The sequence below is a fragment of the Dasypus novemcinctus genome, chromosome 8 (genome assembly GCF_030445035.2).
Source record: "Dasypus novemcinctus isolate mDasNov1 chromosome 8, mDasNov1.1.hap2, whole genome shotgun sequence".
NCBI lineage: Eukaryota > Metazoa > Chordata > Mammalia > Cingulata > Dasypodidae > Dasypus > Dasypus novemcinctus.
This window is the reverse complement of record NC_080680.1, coordinates 2,206,924-2,227,492: the sequence shown is the minus strand read 5'-3', so window position 1 is coordinate 2,227,492 and position 20,569 is coordinate 2,206,924. Positions and strand designations below refer to the sequence as shown.

At 37.7% G+C, this 20,569-nt stretch overlaps 1 protein-coding gene across 2 annotated transcripts in view; it reads right to left on the bottom strand.

The window, feature by feature from the left end:
* The window catches only part of LOC101418024 (contactin-associated protein-like 3), a 216,109-nt gene that overhangs the window by 6,992 nt on the left and 188,548 nt on the right, over window positions 1-20,569 (bottom strand). The window lies entirely within an intron of this gene.

Sequence of the window (20,569 nt, the reverse complement as noted above, 5' to 3'; positions counted from 1 at the left end):
GCCTGAAGTTCTGAAGTTAGTAACCCAGGACTTCAGTAAACTAATGCCATTCAATTGGCAAGTGGATATTTAATCACTTTTTTTGCACGGAATATTCTTTTTTTGTTGTTGATATCTTTTGTACATGTCCATAATTGCTCATATTGGCTGATAAATGGGGATCATTCTACTAGTCTTTCTACTTTAATGATTGCATGCACATTTCCATAGTGTATTTGATGTATTATGGAACTGTTTTTTCATTGACTGTACATTCAACTCAGACCCTTAACTATGGATTCAATCTTTATTTTGTAGCTAAACAGAGGGCAGCCTTTATTTCCTTTGAGTTCAAGTTTTTAAGAGGCACTTCTCTTTTGTCTCTATTTCCTGACAGCATATTATAAATGACAAGAAATAATTTTGATTAAATATGTTTTGTGGTAGACCCCATGGAAAAAGGGCTATTGGCATAAATATAAAGGTGAGGATTTAGAGCAGCTCAGAGACTTGCCTGTTGCTGAAAAGCTAAGAGCCAATGCATTTGAACTCTGGAGCCAGTGCCCGTCAACACACTGCCTTCCAGCCCCATCCCCACATCAGTTACAGAACGCCACACTCCCTGGATTATCCGTCTGGCATAATGGATGGAAAGTCCCTAGTGGGCAGTCTTTTATTCATGCCTCCCCACAGCCCTCAGTCTAGTGTCTCTTACATAGGTTGCACACAATATATATTATTATTAAAGAATAAATGTATCCCAATCACCATACAACTTACCTTCTGTGAACAGAATTTTGCCATTGAAACTATTTTTATAATCTGACACTCCCAAGAAGTGGTTTGACAAGGGTAAAGGACCCTCCTTGTCATAAAAGTTTATTTGCATTGGCTCAAGCTAAAAATACACTTCCATATTTGACTGCCATCTTATGCTACTGTCAATGACTTGCAAAGTAACCAAAGACTTCCTGCTTCTCACTATAGTTAAGCAACATACCTACTTATGAGGCTGGATTCTTATCTAATTCTTACCTAATCTAATCTAATTCTTATCTAATCTTACCTAAATCTTATCTAATTCTTATCTGATTACCTTTATTCCTATTAATCTTCATCTCACTATTTTAGCTTATCATTCTTGAAAACCAAATATCTGCATCATTATTCCTTCTGGCTTAGAAAAGAGCTGTACCTTTTGAGAAAATAGTGATTTTCAATACTTTCTGCAAATGCATGGTAAGCTTCACTGGCTTACAAAATTCTGTTCAGTGATTTGAAGTTGCAGAAGTAAATGTTTGCTAGGTCAAAGACCTCTAAATCAGTTAAAATAAAGGACACGATGTGTATATTGTTATAATTGTAACAAACATTTTTTGAACTTTATACATATCTTGTCCATATTGACTGTAAGAGACATCAAAAACATCAAAACTCAATTGCATGATAAGTTTCTGATAGATTCATGGTTCCATAAGTATTGAAGTCAAATGAGCCTGAGACAATTTAACTAAAAGATTATTTTAAATTAAGAGGTTTTTTAAAAAGATAATTCCTTATTATTTTGGAGCCAGTCAATACAAATTTTTAAAAGGAACATATCCTTGTTTGAGTAGCCTTTCTTAAATATACTTGAGAGAATATAAAAAATAGAATGGGAAAATGCTAAAATAGCAATAGAGAAAGAACATTTTTCCAAGACTAAAATACTGAAAAAAATTACAGGTCACTTAAAAACCTTAGCTGTTGAGCCAGAAAGAGCAATTAGGCAAGACTTGCTTTACTGGTTAAAGTCAGACATGAGCTCTCCCAGACTAGGGTAATACAATGCATCAGTGACAGAATTTATCTTAATAAATGAGTAATTTTGAAGAATTACTTTCTCATCTATTTTTTATAAGAGAAGATGTGAATTTACAGAAAAATCATGCAGAAAATACATATACCCTCCCCAATATTTAACACCTTGCATTAGTGTGGTAACTTTGTTACAACTGATGAAAAAATGGATGATTATTATCATAATTGTACTATGAACTATATAGCCCATAGTTTGCATTAGGGTTCACCATTTGTCTAGTTCAGTCGAATGCTTTTTTTTTAGGTTTAGTAACATATATACACACTAAAATTTTCTCTTTTAACCATATTCAAAAATACAAGCCAGTTGTGTCAATTACATTTACAATATTGTGCTTACAAACACCACCATCCATTGGCAACATCTCTCCATCACCCCAAACAGAAATTCTGCACCAAATTAAGAATTAAATCCTCATTCTCTTCCCCAACTCTTACTCCTGGTAACCTGTACACTAGTTTCTGATTCTATGAATTTGTTATTCCAATTATTTCACAACACTGAGAGCATTCGGTACTTGTTCTTTTGTGTGTGGCTTAGTTCACTCAACATGATGTCTTCAAGGTTCATCCATGTTATCACATATATCAAAACTCCACAGGTATCAAAACCCCATTCCTTTTTATAGACAAATAAGGCATTCAATTTTTCTGTTGATGGACACTTGGGTTGCTTTCATCTCTTGGCAATTGTGAATAATGCCACCATGAATATCTGTTCGAGTTCCTACTTTCAATTCTTTTAAGTATATACCAGAAGTGGGATTGCTAGGTCATTTGGTAATTCTATACTTACTTTCTAAAGAACTGCCAAACTGTTTTCCACAGCAGCTGCACCATTTTGCACTACTACCAACAATGAATGAGTAGGGTTCCTATTTTCTAAATCCTCTCTCACAACTGTTATTTTCCAATTTTTTTTAATAGTAGCCATTCTAGGGGGTATAAAACGGCATTTCATTGTGGTTTTGATTTGCATTTCCTTAATGGTGAATAATGCTCAGCACATTTTCATACATTTTTCGGCCATGCAGATGTCTTCTTTGGAGAAACATCTATCCAAGTCTTTGCCAATTTTTGTTTATCTTTTGTTATTGAGTTGTTAGAATTTACTTACATTTTCTGGATATTAAACATTCATTGGATATGTAGTTTCCACATTATTTTCTTCAGTCATGTAGACTTTTTTAACTGCATATATAATTGTTTTATGTAAAATAAGTTTTTTTAAAAGATTTCTTTATTCCCTCCCTCCCCCTGTTGTCTGCTCTCTCTGTCCATTGCTGTGCATTCTTCCGTGTCTGCTTGTCTTCTCTTTAGGCAGCACCAGGAACCAATCTGGTAACTTCTGGAATGGGAGAGAGGTGCTCAATCTCTTGTGCTGCCTCAACTCCCCGATCTGCTGTGTCTCTTATAGTCTCTCCTCTGTCTCTCTCTTTTTTTAATGTACTGAATTATATCACTCATACATAAACATACATAGACAATAAGTGTATAGTAATAGTTGTGAACTTACAAAACAAACATATATCACATCGTACAGGATTCTCATACCTCACCGTACCACCAATGCCTTGCATTGTTGTTAAATATTTTTAACTAATTAAAGAGCATTGTCAAAATACTACCACTAACCAAAGTATTTTCCCCCGACCCACCCTATTATATTTATATCATTTATATATGAACATATATAAGCAATAAGTGTATACTGAAAGTTGTGAACTTCCAAAGCAAACATACATAACATCACACAGGCATCCCATACATCAACCTCCACCAACACCTTACATTGTCCTGAGAAGTTTGCTACAAATTATGAAAGAATATTATCAAAATCTTACCACTAATTATAGTCCTTACTTATATTTGGTGCATTTTTCCCCAACGCACCCTATTATATATATATATTTTATGACAGAAGTTGTAAACTTATAAAACAAAATGCACTTATAAAACAAAATGCAGAATTCCCAAACAACACCCCTCTATCAACACACTACACTGGGTGGAACATTTGTTACAAATAATATAACATCATCTGATTGTTACCACACCCATACTGTACATTTGGCACATATTTTCCATACTGCCCCATTATCAACACAGTACATCTTTGGAATAGATGCAACAATATTATATTATTACTGCTAACATAATCCATAGGTCACTCCATTTGGATCTTTCCCATGCTTTTCCACATTCCCACCACCCTGCAATAATGATGTAAATCTGCTCTAGCTAACAAAGGATGTTCTTGCATCTGTGTCATCAACCACAATTTTCATCCACCTCGTGGTTTACTATGCTATTCAGTTCCTAGCTTATTCTCTAGCACTCTGTCAATTGGCATTTACATCCCTTGACTACCATTTCGACCCACTTTCCCATTTATAAACTAGCTGTTACTAGCTGTTACCATCCACTCTATACATTTCCACACTTTTACATTAAAGCTAATTAAAACTTCTACATACATTAAATGTCAGTAGTCTATCTCAGTCCTCCTTTTATCCCCTTTAAGATTCCAGCATCTACTACCAGGTCTTGATGCTATTTTCCTACAGTTTCTTCCAGAAGCTCTATGGTTATTGCTTTTATTTTTAGGTTTTTGATTCATTTTGAATTAATTTTTGGGTAAGGTATGAGATAGGGGTCCTCTTTCCTTCTTTTGGCTGTGGATATCCAGTTCTTTTAGCACCATGTGTTGAATGGACTGTTCTGCCCCAGCTGCATAGGTCTGACAGACTAGTCAAAAATCACTTGACCATACATGTGAGAGTCTGCTTCTGAACTATCAGTTTGGTTCCACTGGTCTATGTGTCTGTCTTTATGCCAGTACCATGCTATTTTTACCACTATAGCCAAGTAATATTATTTAAAATCTAGAAATGAGAGTTTGCTTTTCCTTTTTAAGATGTTTCTGGCTATTCAGGAACTCTTACCCTTCCAAATAAATTTGATAATCATGTTTTCAATTTTAAAAAATATATTGGTGGAATATTATCAGGATTGCATTGAATCTGTATATTAATTTGCGTAGAGTTGACATCTCAATGATATTTAGTCTTCCAATCCCTGAGCATGGAACATTCTTCCAGTTATTTAGGCCTTTTTTTATTTAACATTGAGTTGCAGTTTTCTGAACATAAGTGCTTTACATCATTGCTTTATTCCTGACTACTTGAGTTTTATCTGTCATATTTTATTTTCACCACTCTTTTCACACTTTTAGTTACTTTCATGGATATAATCTTCATTTCTAGACTCTCTTCCAAGCCTCTCTCTTCTGTCTTTTCTTTTCAGGCTCTAGCACACCCTTTAGAATTTCCTAAAAAATCTGCTCTCCTGTTTAGAAATTCTCTCAGTTTCTGTTTATCTGTGAATATTCTAAACTCACCCTCATTTTTGAAAGATAGTCTTGCTGGATATAAGATTCTTAGCTGGAGGTTTTTCTCTTGTAGAATCCGAAATATATCATGCCACTGTCTTCTTGCCCAATGGTTTCTGGTGAGAAATTGGCACTTAATCTTATTGGGTATCCCTTATATGTTATGCATTGCTTTTCTCTTGCTGTTCTCTGAATTCTTCTTTGCCTTCGGCATTTGGCATTCTGATTAGTATGTCAAGGAGTTGGTCTATTCAGATTTTTTTCAGATGGGAATATGTTATGCTTCTTGGACATGGATATCTATGTCCTTCAATAGGGTGGGGAAATTTTCTACCATTATTTCTACAAATATACCTCTGCCCCCTTTCCCCTCTCTTCTCCTTCTGGGACACCCATGACATATATGTTTGCACATCTTTTGTTGTCATTTAGTTCTCTGAGACCTTGTTCAATTTTTTCCATTCTTTCCTTCATCTGTTCTTTTGCATGTTCACTTTCAGAAGCCATTTCTTTGAGCTCACCAATTCTTTCTTCTGACTCCTCAAATCTGGTATTATAGGATTCCAATCTTTTTTCTTATGTTTCATTTATTATGCCTTTCATTCCCATAAGATCTGCTATTTTTTATGTATGTCTTCAAATTCTTCTTGTGCTCATCGAATGTCTTAATGTCCTTAATCTCTTTAGCCATCTCATTTAATTAATGAGATTTTTTTGAATATCTATGATTAGTTGTCTCAACTCCTTTTGTCATATGGAGGCTTATCTTGTTCCTTTAACTGGGCCATAGCTTCCTGTTTCTTGGTATGGATTTTTTGTTTTTTGTTTTGGTATCTTGGCATCTGGCTTATTGGAGTATTTATTCTGGGTGCAGTTTTTCTCTTTAGTTTAGGTCTTCCTGCCCTTTCTCCCTTGCTAGTTGTGCAGCAGGAACCAAGGATGTAGCTGGTCCTATAACCTGTGGAGACTCAAGCTGCCCTCATTACCACAGGGACTGATGAAGCTTCTCCCAACTTTCTCCTTTGCCAGGGGTAGGGACAGAGTCACAGCTGTGTGGAAAACCCAAGACATGCACGGCTAGTCTGTAGTTGCCTAGAGACACTGATGAAACTTCATGCCCCTTTTTCCTTTGCCTGGGGTGGGGATGGAGCTGCAAGTATAGGCAGCAGTCTATGCAGTGCGGGTCCAAGATGACCGCAGTTCCCTTGACAGACTTCTGATTACTCAGTCTGTGCCAGCCAAAGGCACCTGCAGTTCCTTGATAGGCTGGTGCAGGGCCTGCCAGGCTCCTCCCTGTCAGATATGGGGCTGAAGCCTAGGCTAGGGCTGTAGGCCAATCTTGGTGAAAGAAGCCAGTCCTACTGTCACTGTGATTTTTGGCCAGCCTGGCTTCCCCTCAGGCTGGGAGTGGAGTCAAAATGGCAGCCACCAGCCTCTTTCTGACATGGACAGGTTCAAACTTTAGCTGTTCTTAGGATTGCACTTTAGCCAGCCAAATTTGCTAATCAGTAGCTGAAATTTGTGACCAACCATCTCCTCTTCCCTGGTTTTGGGAAATGGGGAGCCACAGAACAACTCCTGGGGCAGCTCATGCCACCAGAGTAGGATGATCACTGGTCTCCGTGGCTTGGCTGGTAATTTCCCAGAGAAGCTGGCACAGGTCCCCACAGCTTCCTCCCTGCTGGAGGTGTCACTGGGGCCTAGGCTAGAGCTGCAATCTGACCTGGATGGAAAGAAGCTGGTCCCCACCAGCACTGGGATTTTCACTCTGCCCCGCTTACCCTGTGTTAGGCGTGGAGTAAAGATGGCAGTTCCCAGCCTCTTTCTGACATGGACAGGCTCAAACTTCAGCTGTTCTCAGGATTATACTTTAGTCCCTGAATTTACTCATCAGTAGCTGAAGTTGTGCCCAACTATCTCTTCCTCCCCCATGTTTGGGAAGTGGAGCTTTAAATTCCAGCTGCAGAACAGCTCCTGAGGCGACTTGTGCCTCCAGTGGAGGATAGGCACCAGCCTCCAGGGCGTGGAGCCTCTACTTACAAATCTTCTCTGCAGATGGGCAGTCTCCTCCTTCCATTCCCTCAAGGATGTGGCAGGATGCTCTTCTGGTCTCCTGGAGCCCCTAAACAGGTGCTTCAGCAGCTCCAGAGAGCTCTGGGTATTTACTAATTGTGCTGTAACAGGAGCTAACTCTAGCAGCTCCTTACTCTGCTGCCATCTTGCTGGTTGTCCCTCTATGTAGGTTTTATGTTTATTTTCATGATAAGTACTTTTACACACAAAAGATTTACTTTCAATGAAATCCTATTTATCTGTTTTTCTCTAGTTGCTCATGCTTTGGGTGTAAAGTCTAAGAAACCACTGCCAAACACAAGAACCTGAAGATGCTTCCTTAAATTTTCTTCTAGGAATTTCATAGTTTTGGTTCTTATATTTAGGACTTTAATGCATTTTGAGTTAATTTTTTAATGGTGTGAAGTAGGGGGTTCAATTCATTGTTTTGTATAGGGATATCGAGTTTTATCAGAAGCATTTGTTGAAGAGACTATTCTTTCCCAATGAGTGCATTTGGCACATTTATCAAAAGCCACTTGGTCATAGATGTGAGGGTTTATTTCTGAACTCTCAGTTTGAATCCACTAGTCTATATGCCTGTCCTTCTGCCAGTGTCATGCTGTTTTGATTACTATAGTGTCATAATAAGTTTTTAAATCAGGAAGTGTGAGTCCTCCAACTTTGTTGTTCTTTTTCATGATGGTTGTGGCCACTTGGGGCCCCTATCTGACCATATAAATTTGATGACTGGTTTTTCATTTTTGGAAAGAACACTTTTGGACACTTGATAGGGATTACATTGAATCTATAAATTGCATTGAGTAGAACTGGTATCTTAACAATATTTTGTCTTCTAATCCATGGACTCAGAATGTCCTTTCATGCATTTAGGTCTTCTATGATTCCTTTTAATAATAGTCTGTTGTTTTCCATGTGTAAGTCTTTATGTCCTTAAACTTCTTCCTAGATATTTGATAACTTTCATTACTATTGTAAATGGAAGTTTTTCTTGATTTCTTCTTTAGATTGTTCATTATTAGTCTATATATGTACCACTGAAATTTTTGTGATAATCTTGTACCTATCACTTAGCTGAACTTGTTTGTTTGTGAAACTTTGTTGTGGATTTTTTCAGGACTTTCTGTATATATGAAAGAGTCATGTCATCTGCAAATAGGGAATATTTTACTTCTTCCTTTGCAATTTGGATGTCTTTTCTGTTTCTAATTTCTCTGGCTACTTCTAGTAAAATGTTGAATAACAGTGGTGACAGTGGCCATGATTGTCTTGTTCCTGATCTTAGAAGAAAAGCTTTCAGTCTTTCACAATTGATGTTAGGTGTGGGTTTGTGTGGGTTTTTAAAATATGCCCTTTATCACATTGAGGAATTTTCCTTTACTCCTGTTTTCTAAGTGTTTTTTATCAAGAAGCAGTGCTAGGTTTTGTCAAATGCTTTTTTAAATCAATTGAGATGATTATGTATTTTTACCCTTCAATTTTTTAACATGATAAATTAAATTGAATTTCTTATGCTGATCCAACCTTTCCATTTTATCATGGTGCTTAATTCTTTTGATGTGCTGCTGGAGTCAGTTGCTAGTGTTCTGATAAGTAGTTTTGTACCCATATTCAAAAGGGATATTGGTTGGCAACTTTTTCTTGTGATATCCTTACCAGGCTTTGGTATAACAATAATGTTGGCCTCATCAAATAAATTAGGTGGTATTCCCTCCTCTACAGTGTTTTGGAAGAGTCTGAACAGGATTAGTGTTCATTCTTCTTGGAATGTTTGGTAAGATACCACTGTGATGCTATCTGATGCTGTGTTTTTCTTTCTTGGTAGTTTTTGATTACCAATTCAATAACTTTACTTGTTATTGGCCTGATGAGATCTTCTATTTCTTCTAGAGCCAGTGTAGGTAGTTTTATGTTTCTAGGAATTTATCTGTTTCATTAAGGTTATCTAATTTGTTGTCATATAGTAATTCATATAATCTTTTCATAGTTCTTTTTATTATTGTAGGGTTGGTAGTTATGTCCCCTCGTTCATTTCTGATTTTCATTACATGAATTCTCTTTTCTGTCATTCTAGCTAAGTATTTGTCAATTTTATTGCAAAGAACCAACTTTTGGTTTCATTGAGTCCCTCTATTTTTATTCTCTATTTAATTTATCACAGACCTAATCTACGTCATTTCCTTCCTTCTGCTCACTTAGAGTTTAGCTTGGTCTTCTTGTTCAGGATCCTCCAGTTGTCAGTCCAGGCCTCTAATTTGAGATAATTCTTCTTTTTTAATTTAAATATTTAGAACCATAAATTTCCCTCTTACAATTGCCTTTGCTACATACCATAAGTTTTGCTAAGCTGTGCTTTTGTTTTTGGTCACTGCAAGGTATTTCCTAATTTCCTTTCTGATTTGTTCTTTGATCCATTGGTTATTTACAAATGCTTTGTTTAATTTCCACATATTTTAAATTTTATAATTCTCCCTTTTTTATTAACTTGTAGCTTCTTTCTATTGTAATAAGAGAAGACAGATTATATGATTGCAATATATTTGAATTTATTGAGACTTGTTTTGTGACCTAATATAGGGTCTATCCCGAAGGATGATCCATGTGCACTAGAGAAGAATGAATTTCATGCTGCTGTTGGATGAAGTATTCCATATATGTCTGTTGGTTTTAATTATTTTGTAGTATCATTCAAGACTTGTGTTTTCTTATTGATTTATGGTCTACAATGTACTACCCATTATTGAAAATGGTGTACTGAAATCTCCTACTCTTAAAGTAGAACCATCTCTTTCTTCAAAATGTAAATATTTGCTTTTTTATATTTTGAGGCTCTACTATTAGGTGCATATATTGTTATAATTGTTATGTCCTCTTGTTGAACTGACCCTTTATTAGCATATAGTGATGTTCTTTGTAAGAGTTTATGACTCTGAATCTTACTATTTTTTCTGACATTAGCATAGCTACTCCACCTCTGTGTTGGTTACTATTTGCATAACTTTTTTTTTTTTAATTCTTTCACTTACAACCTTGTGTTGCACACTGCACATTTTAATATTTTAAAGTGCAACTTTGGGATTTGATCCATAAGCCAAAACAAGCTCAGGACAAGAAGCAGGTTCAGAAAAAAAGGGAAGATTCTGCACTTTACATTCACCTCAGGTTGATCTTCTTGATGTGATGGTTAAACTCTGAGTGAGAACACCAGCCAACACAGGGCAAATTTGCAGACTGTGAAAGGTAATTTTACAATGGATTTTGCCAAGACAAAAATATTCTCAAGGATATCGCTATCATAAATTCACTGTTACAAATAAGAAGTTGGATGCTGATGCCAAAATCATTGTGGTTTCTTTGAAGTAACTTTTCCTTCTGTCTGGACATTTGTAAGATATTTCCCTGTGGTGTTAAACTCAGGGATTTTCCAAATTGTGTCTTTTCTCATAAAAATTGATGAGTACTTTCAATTTGCAACTCTGGTTTTCCTTTGGTTCATAAAAAGATATACTTTTAAAATAATTATTGTCTGTTTCAATTTCTTTTTCAGGATCTCCAATTATTCATGGTAGGTTTCCTGGATTCCAACCTCCAATTATCTTTTCTTGTCTCTAACTTCTATCTCCTAAGCTTTTTGTTCTTGAATTTGAGACATTCCATCTACATGATATTCTAGGCCACTATTCAAGGTTAATCATTTGTGATGCCATTCATATAACACCAATGATTTTTTTTTTGTCATTGTCATTTTTATACTAGGGTTCACTGTGTAGTACAGTCTTTTGGATTAAGAAAAAATTGTAGAAACATATATACAACCAAAAACTTCTTTCTCTGTTCTTGTAGGCAGCAATGGGCCTATAGGCACACTATCAGGCCACAAACAAAGCAGTGGGGAAAAGTCTTACCTCTCCCAACCACAAAAGCAGAGGGGATGTGGACCAATGATGTGGAAATAAAAAGATGAAGGAACCACAAGGGAATATAAGTGCATTCGTAGTAATTTTTATACTAGGAGTTTTACCAACTCCTTGCTTGAGAAAACAGGTTTATTAAGAGAAAGTAAGGGGAAATTTCACACTAGGCCAGAGAGAATAGAAAAAAGTAGTTCGAATGTGGCCATGGAGTCAAATAAAGGTTTAGAAAAGGATGGTTAAGAAGCTGAGGATAAGTTCACCTCAACTCTAATTTTGAGTTGAGCCTCTAAATAATTTAAATAAAAAGATTAAATTGTTCCTGCTCTTTATTTAAAGAAACTCTGATAAGAAATCTTTAAAGCAAAAATTTTCAAATAATTCAGGAGATAAACATTCTCAAATGTCTCAGGTTTTAGATAATGTTACCTTAAAAACACATCACCTAAATTGTATACAACCACTAGTGAGAGTTAAGCTCTCTCTCATGAGAAGCAAACCCTTTAATGAAAGGTCTGAAATGAAAGGGAAACACAAAAGAATTAAAAATTTTGAAGAGCTCTCAGCTACCAAGCAGAAGTAGTACTTCAAAAAGGTATTGATCGTAAACCATAGAACAATTGGAAGCATTTCCAAAAATTCCCTGAGGCTCTCACCAGCAACTGAACACCAGGAAACAAAAATGAGTAGTTCCTGGAATTGCAGAAAGCAATGAAGAGCTACAGTATGTGTAAGTATGTGGGTAGATAGAAATGAATATCGACTGTTCAAAACAACAAAAATAATAATTGGCAAGACTAACATATGGAAAACTAAATACAGCCATAATACAAAGGTTGATACAGGAGGATATGAGGAAATAAAATGGTTTAAGATTTTTTTAAATATGATTTTTAAGTGGTAAAGTTATTAATTTAAAGTAGTCTGTAATAAATCAAAGATGTATATTTTAATTTTGAGGATAATGAATAAAAATAAAATAAGCAGGTGCAACTAAAAAATTAATGTTGAAGATTAAGAACCAAAAACTGGAAACTGGAAGGAATTCAAATGACCATCATGAGAATAAACAAATCATGGGATATTCATACAATAAATGACCTCATAGTAATGAAAAAGAATGAAATATTACATGCAACAGCATGAGTGAATCTGGAAAACATTTGGATGAGCTCAATAAGTTGAGCACCAGACATTTTCAGTGTAAAAAATAAAAATGAATTACTGCCCTCCCCCCAACACACACATATTGCAGCATAGCTGAATAATATTTCTTTGTAAAGATATACCATTATCCATTCATCTTGATGGACATTTGAATTTTTTCCACTTTTTGGCTATTATGAATAATGCTTTATGAACATGTGCCTGTACTTTTTTGCATGGATATATGGTTTCAGTTCATTTGGGAATACACCTAGCAGTGGAATGAGTAGGTCATATGATAATTGTGTTTAACTTTTAGAGGACTACCAAAATGTTTTCCAAAGTGGCTGCACAATTTTACATTCCTCCCAGTATTGCATAAAGGTTCTGATTTCCCCATATTCTCAGCAACACTTGTTATTGCCTGTCTTTTGATTAGAGTTAACCTTGTTTTTGAGTTCGGTATCTCATTGTAGTTTTTATTTGCATTACTCTAATGACTAATGATGCTGAGTATCTTCTCATGTGCTAATTGGCCATCTGTATATCCTTTATGGATGTCTATTCAGATCATTTGCTCATTTTTAATTGTTATTTGTCTTTATACATTGGTGAATTGGAAGAGTTGTTTATATACTCTAGATAGATGTCCCATATCAGATATATGATTTGTAAATATCTTCTACAAATCTGTAGGTGTCTTTTTGCTTTCTTGAGTATGTTCTTTGAACCACAAGTTTTTTGTTTTTTAATTTTGATGAAGCCAATTTATCTATTAGTTCTGTTCTTTTTTGTCATAACTAAGAAAAATCACCTACTTTTCCTCTCAAAGTTTTATAGTTTTTATTTCCTATACTTGGATCTTTGGCCCATTCTGAGTTAATATTTGTATATGGTCCAAGGTAGGGGTTCAATTTCATTCTTTTGCTTAGGGATATCATCCACTGTCCCAGCACCATTTATTAAAAAGACTATTCATCCTCAAGTGAGTTGTTTTGCCACCCTAGGGGGGGAGCCTAGAGGGCAGCAGAGTAAGGACCTCCTCTAGTCAGCTTGTGATACAGGGCAGTTGAGGGTCACCCCAAGCTACCTAAAGCACCTGTTTGGAGGACCCAGGAGAGCAGCGAGTTATCCTGCTACATCCTTGAGTGTGTGGAAGGAGGAGACTGCCCATCTGTAGAGAGAATTCGGGAGTAGAGCACTCCATGCCATGGCGGTCAGTGCCCATGGTGCACAAGCTGCCTTGGGAGCTATTCCGTGGCTGGAGTTAGAAGCTCCATTTCTAAAAAGAGGGGAGGAAGACACAGTGTGGCACTGACTTCAGCTACTGATTAGTAGATTCTGGGGGCTCAAGTATAATCCTAGAACAACTAAACTTTGAGGCTGTCCAGGTTAGAGGGAAGCCGGTGGCCATTTTGACTCCACACCTGGCACAAGGGTCAATGGGGCTGACTGAAAATCACAGGACTGGTAGGGACCGGCTTCTTTCCATCCAGGTTGGATTTCAGGTCTAGCCTAAACCCCAGTCCCACCTCCAGCAGGGAGGAAGCTAGCGGGACCCGCACCACCTCTCTGGGAAGCTGCAAGCCACAACACAGAGGCCATGCCCATTCTAATCTAGCAGCAAAAGCCGCCTAAGGAGCTATTCCATGGCTGGAGTTAGAAGCACTGACCTCAGCTACTGATTAAGGGACTTGGCTGATTAAGTATAATCCTAGAGACAGCTAGGGTCTGAGCCTGTTTAAGCAGAAAGAGTCTGGCAGCCATCATTTGGACTCCACCCCCGGCATGAGGAGAAGCCTGATTGACTGAAATCCAGTGAAGTTAGGGACGGGCTTCTTTCCACCAAGATCAGACTGCAGCCCTAGCCTGGCTCCAGCCCCACCTCCAGCAGAGAGGAAGCTGGTGGGACCTGCACCAGGATCTCCAGGCAACTCCAAGTGCTCTCTGCTGGCACAGGCTGAATAGTCAGACACCTGGGAGTGCAACCCCGCACCCCAAGAGAATAGGAGAGGACCTGGGTATCCTTGGCCTCTCTCGACAATGGCAGGAGTTTTCAGGCCACATAAACTGGTTTGTTGAGTGTCTTTGAGCCCATCTCCACCTCTGTCCCCCTACAGGATAGGAAGGGGCTGGTGTACCCTTAGCCTCTCAGGGAAACTTCAGGCACTTTTGGCCTGCACAAGCCTGACTTTTGGGCACCTGTGGCTCCACTTCCATCCTCAATAGGACAAGAGATGGACTGTGTTTGTGCAGCCTCTCTGGGTAACTGCAGGTAATTGTGGCCCACACAGCCTGGACTCTTGGGTACTTGTAGACCCACCCATACCCCCCAATAGGGAAGAAGGGGGTTAGTGTTTCCACAGCCTTTCTGAGCAACGGTAACCACCAGCCTGCATGGATTGGACTATTGGATGACTATGAATCCATCCCACCCCCACCCCCAACAAGACAGGAGTGGTCTGGTGTATCCACAGCCTCTCTGGACAATGGTGGGTACTTTTGGCCTACAGAGACTGAACTGTTGGGTGCCTATGGAGCCAAGCCCACACCTTAATAGGATAGGAGGGGGCTGATGTTTCCTCTGTCTCTCAGGGAATGACAGGTATTCTTGGCCTAAAGGGACTGAACTGTTGAGCACTGGTGGTTCCATTCCCATCCCCTAAAGGGCAGAACGGAAAGTACTCCCTCAGCCTCTCAGGGCAACTGCAGGCATATTTGGCCCAAGGGATTAGACTGTTGGGTACTCCAAAGGGTCCCTTCCCACAACCGGTAGGGAGAGAGTCTGGTGCTATGTCAGTTTACCTGAGCAACTGCGGTCGTTTTGGACCCACACAGCATAGATTGCTGCCCACAATTATAGCTCTATCCCTGCCTAAGGTAGGGGAAGAAGGTGTGTGATTAAAGTCTCCAATCAAAAGACACAGACTGGCAGAATAGATAAGAAAATATAAGCCATTTATATGTTGTCTGCAAGAGACTCACCTTAGACCCAAGAATACCAATAGAATGAATGTGAAAGGTTGGAAAAAGATATTCCATGCATGCAGTAATGGGAAAACAACAACAACAAAACAAACCTGGGGTAGCTATACTTACATCAGATAATATAAACTTTAAAAGAAAAATTATTATTAGACACAAGGAAGGACATTACATATTAATAAAAGGGATGATTCACCAGGAAGAAATAACAATCATAAATATATATGCACCTAACCAGGATGCCCCAAGACACATGAGGCAAACAATGGCAAAATGAAAGGAGAAATAGACAACTCTACAATAATAGTTGGAGATTTCAATACACCACTCTCAGCATTGGATAGAACATCTGGACAGAAGATCAATAAAGAAACAGAGAGCTTGAATAATATGATAAATGGATTAAACTTAATAGGCATATACAGAGCATTGTACCACAAAACAACAAGATATACATTATTTTCAAGTGTGCATGGATCTTTCTCCAGGATAGATCATATGTTGGGTCACAAAGCAGATCTCAATAAATTCAACAAAATGGAAATTATACAAAACTTTCTCTGACCATAGTGGAATAATGTTGGAAATCAACAAGCGGCAAAAAAGGGAAACTTCATATATATATGGAGATTAAACAACACACTCTTAAATAATCAGTGGGTCAAAGAAGAAATTTCAGAACTCAATAACTATCTTAAGACAAATGACAATGAGAATACAACATATCAGAACTTATGGGATGCTGTGAAAGCAGTTTTGAGAGGAAAATGTGCAGCCCTCAGTATTTACACTAAAAAAGAAGAAAGAGCTAAAATCAATGACTTAAATACACAGCTGGAGGAACTAGAAAAAGAACATCAAACTAATCCCAAAGCAAGTAGAAGAAATGAAATAACAAAGATTAGAGCAGAAATAAATGAAATTGAGGGGAAAAAAAGATAGAATTAACAAAATCAAAAGTTGGTTCTTTGAGATGATTAACAATATCAACAAACCCTTAGGTAGACTGACTAGCAAAAGAGAGAGAGAAGATGCAAATAAGTGAAAAAATGAAAAGGGAATCAATACTACTGACCCTACAAAAATAAAAAAGATCATAAGAGGATACTATGAATAACTTTATGCCAAAAAACTAGACAATACAGATGAAATGATAAAATTCCTAGGAATGTACAAAAAATCTACACTGACCCTACAAGATAAAGAAGACGTCAACAAACCAATCACAAGTAAAGAGATTGAAATAGTCATCAAAGAGCTCCCCAAAATGAAAAGCCCAGGACGAGACAGTTTCACTGGTGAGTTCCACTAATCTTACTCAAGCTCTTCTAAATAACTGAACAAGAAGGAATGCTATCAAATTGATTCCATGAAGCCAATATCATCCTAATATCAAAGCCAGATAAGATAGTCCGAAAAAAGAAAATTACAGAACTATTTCTTTAATTAATATAGATGAAAAAATCCCCAATAAAATACATGCTAATCAAATCCAATAACGTATTAAAAGAATTGTCCATCATGATCAAATGAGTTTTATAACAGGTATGAAAGGCTGGTTCAAAACAAGAAAATCTATCAGCATAATACACCACATAAATAAAAATCACACAAGAAAAATCACATGATTTTATCAATCAATGCAGAAAAGGCATTTGACAAAATACAGCAACCTTCTTGATAAATGTACTACAAAAAATAGGAATTGAAGTAAACTTTCTCAAAATGATAAATGCCATATATGAAAAACCCACAGCTAACATAGTACTCAATGGTGAAAGACTGAAAGCTTTCCCATTGAGATCAGGGACAAGACAAGGAAGCTCACTGTCACCACTGTTGTTCAATATATAGCTAGAGGCTCTAGCTGGAGCAATCAGGCAAGAAAAAGAAATAAAAGGCATCAAAATTGGAAAGGAAGAAATAAAACTTTCACTATTCACAGATGATATGACTGTATATCTAGAAAGTCCCCAAAAAACCTACAACAAAGTGGCTAGAGCCAATAAATGATTTCAGTAGTGTGTAAGGATCCATAAGATCAATATGCAAAAATCAGTGGTGTTTCTTTACACTAGTAATGTGCAAGCTGAGGAAGAAGTCAGGGAAAAAATTCCACTTACAATAGCAACTAAAAGAATCAAATATTTAGGAATAAACTTAACCAAGGATGCAAAGCACTTGAATTCAAAAAACTATAATGCATTACTAAAGGAAGTCAAAAAAGACCTAAATAATTGGAAGAGCATTCCATGCTCATGGATTGGAAGACTAAATATCATTAAGATATAAATTCTATCCAAATTGATATACAGCTTCAATGCAATGCCAATAAAAATTACACTAGCATTTTTTAAGCAAATGGAAAACACAATTATCAAATTTATCTGGAAAGGGAAGAGGTACCAAATAGCCAGCAATATCTCAAAAAAGAAAAGTGAAGTTGGAGGACTCTCATTTCCAGACTTTAAATCATATTACCTAGCTATGTGGTAAAAACAGCATGATATTGGCATAAAGATAGATACATAGACCAATGGAACCAAACAGATGGCTCACATCTATGGCCAAGTGATTTTTGTCAAGTCTGTCAAACCCACCCAACTGGGACAGAACATTTTACTCAACAAATTCTGTTGGGAGAACTGGATATCGATAGCCAAAAGAAAGAAAGAAGACCGCTACTTGATACCTTGTACAAAAATTAACTCAAAATGGACCAAAGACCTAACTATAAAGGGAAGTACAATAAAGTTCCTAGAAGAAAATGTAGGGAAACATCTTGAAGACCTGGTGGTAGGTGGTAGATTTTTAAACCTTACACCAAAAGCATGAACAATGAAAGAAAACATGGATAAATGGGACCTTCTCAAACTTAAACTCTTCTGTGATTCCAAGGACTCCATCAAGAAGGTGAAAAGGCAGCCCACTCAATGTGAGAAAATATTTGGAAACCACTTATCTGATAAGGACTTGATTTCTATTCTATAAAAAGAGATCATACAAGTCAACAATAAAAGAGCAAGCAATCCAATTTAAAAATTGGCAAAAGATTTAAATAGACATTGCTCCAAAGAGGAAATACAAATGGCCAAAAAGCACATGAAAAAATGTTACATATTACTAGCTATTAGGGAAATGAAAATTAAAACTACATGGAGAAATCATCTAACACCACATAGAATGGCCATTATAAGAAATCAGACAACAATAAGTGCTGGAGTGGAAGTGGATAAATAGGAAAACTCCTTCACTGTTGGTGGGAGTACAAAATGGTGCAGCCTCTGTGGAAGACAGTTTGGTGGTTCCTCAGGAAGCTAAATATAGAACTGCCATATGATCCAGCAAGTCCCCTACTAGGAATATATCCAGAAGAACTAAAATCTACGACATGAACAGACATCTGCAGACCAGTGTTCATAGAGGCGTTATTCATAATTGCCAAGATGGAAACAACCCAAGTGTCCATCTACTAATGAATGGATAAACAAAATGAGGTATATACATATGATAGAATACTATGCTGCAGTAAGAAGAAATGAAATTGGGACACATATGATTACACAGATGAATCTTGAAGACATTATACTAAGCGAAGTAAGCCAGACACAAAAGGAAAAATATTGCATTAATAAGAACTAAATACAAAGAATAAAAACATGGAGTTAAAACCTAGAGTATAGGTTATTAGGAGATAAGAGGAGAGTTGAGAAGAACTATTAATACTTAATGTATGTAGAAGTTATAATTAACTTGCCTTTAAAGTGTGGAAATGGATAGAGTTGATGGTAAGACAATATAGTGAGTAGCAACTGGTTTATAAATGGGATTGTGGCTGAAAAAGGTAGTCCAGGGAAGTAAATGGCAATAGAAAAAAAACTAAAGAATAATCTCGGGACTGAATAACACAGTGAACCCAGAGGTGGATTAGAATTGTGGCTGAGAGGAGATGGGGCAAGATGGTGGCTGAGTGAGTGCACCTGATAATCTCTCCTGCAAAGAAGTGGCTGGGCAGCATTAGAAATTCTTTGGAACCAGGCTGTTTCGGGATTCTGCAGGGCAGGAGGTGTCTGGACATCGATTTGGTGGGAAGGTAACAGAGAAAATTTGTGTATAAGATAACCTTGAGGCTCTATTACATGGAGGTGGGGGCTGCACGCAGGGCGCTCCCTCCTACGGTGGGTGGAGCCATGGCACCGGCGCTGCGGTGGTGATTTCTGGAGGCTCTGCGGTACTGGGGAACTCATAAGCCCTGAGCAGGCTATTGGGGGACTAACAGGGCAGAAGGCCTTTGCAGACCGATTTGGGGAGACAGACGGGAGCTTTATTGCGAGGCGGGGAATTTTTGATTGCAGACACAAATTATAGCGCTTCTGGCTAGAGCCCCGCCCTCAAGGCCAGCTGCTGATCTGCAGCAGCCTTAAATTGCTTGCAATAAAGAGACGTCACCAGGAGGCTGTTTTAGGGACTGGCAGGGTGGGAGACGTCTGGAAGCTGATTAGGGGAATATTTTGTGAAACATGGGAATTTCAGTTTTGGACTCTGATATCGGCATTTCTGGCTGGAGCCCCACCTCCTGGGCCTGGCTACTGATCTGCAGCATCATTAAATTGGCTGCAGTGTAGAGGCGCCCCCAGGTGGCCGTTTCGGGGGCTTACAGGGTGGAAGGTATCCTGAAGTCGAATTGGTGATACAGTCACAGAAGAGACCTGAGTGAGAGAGTGAATTGCGGGGTTCTGACACATAGGTCAGAGTTTGCAGATGTGACCTCCCCCATAAGGGCTGGCACCCAGCTGTGGGGATCCCTGAAGGCTGTGTTGCACTGCGGTGCTCCCAGCCTCCCTGTTAATCACATTTGAGGTTGCCAGGTCTGAGTCCCCTAAACCCTGGCAGCCCACATCCCAGAGACTCACACCTCTTGAGTCTGGAATATCACAGACTTTCCATCCCTGAGCCCATTATGCCCTGAGGTCCATCTGAGGTCTTTGAATGTCCTAGCCCTCAACGTTTGTGTTTTTTTTGTTTGTTTTTGTTTTGTTTTTATTTTTATTTTTTTATTTTTATTGTCCTGATTGCTAACATTGCATTATCTCCTAGTCTTTTCTCCTATCATATCCCCCAAAGTATTTTTTTTTCTTCAGTTATTTAGGGTTTTTTGTTGTTGTTGCTGTTGTAGTTGTTCTATATCTTTTTTTCTTTTCCTTGTTCCCCTCCCGTTACCCAC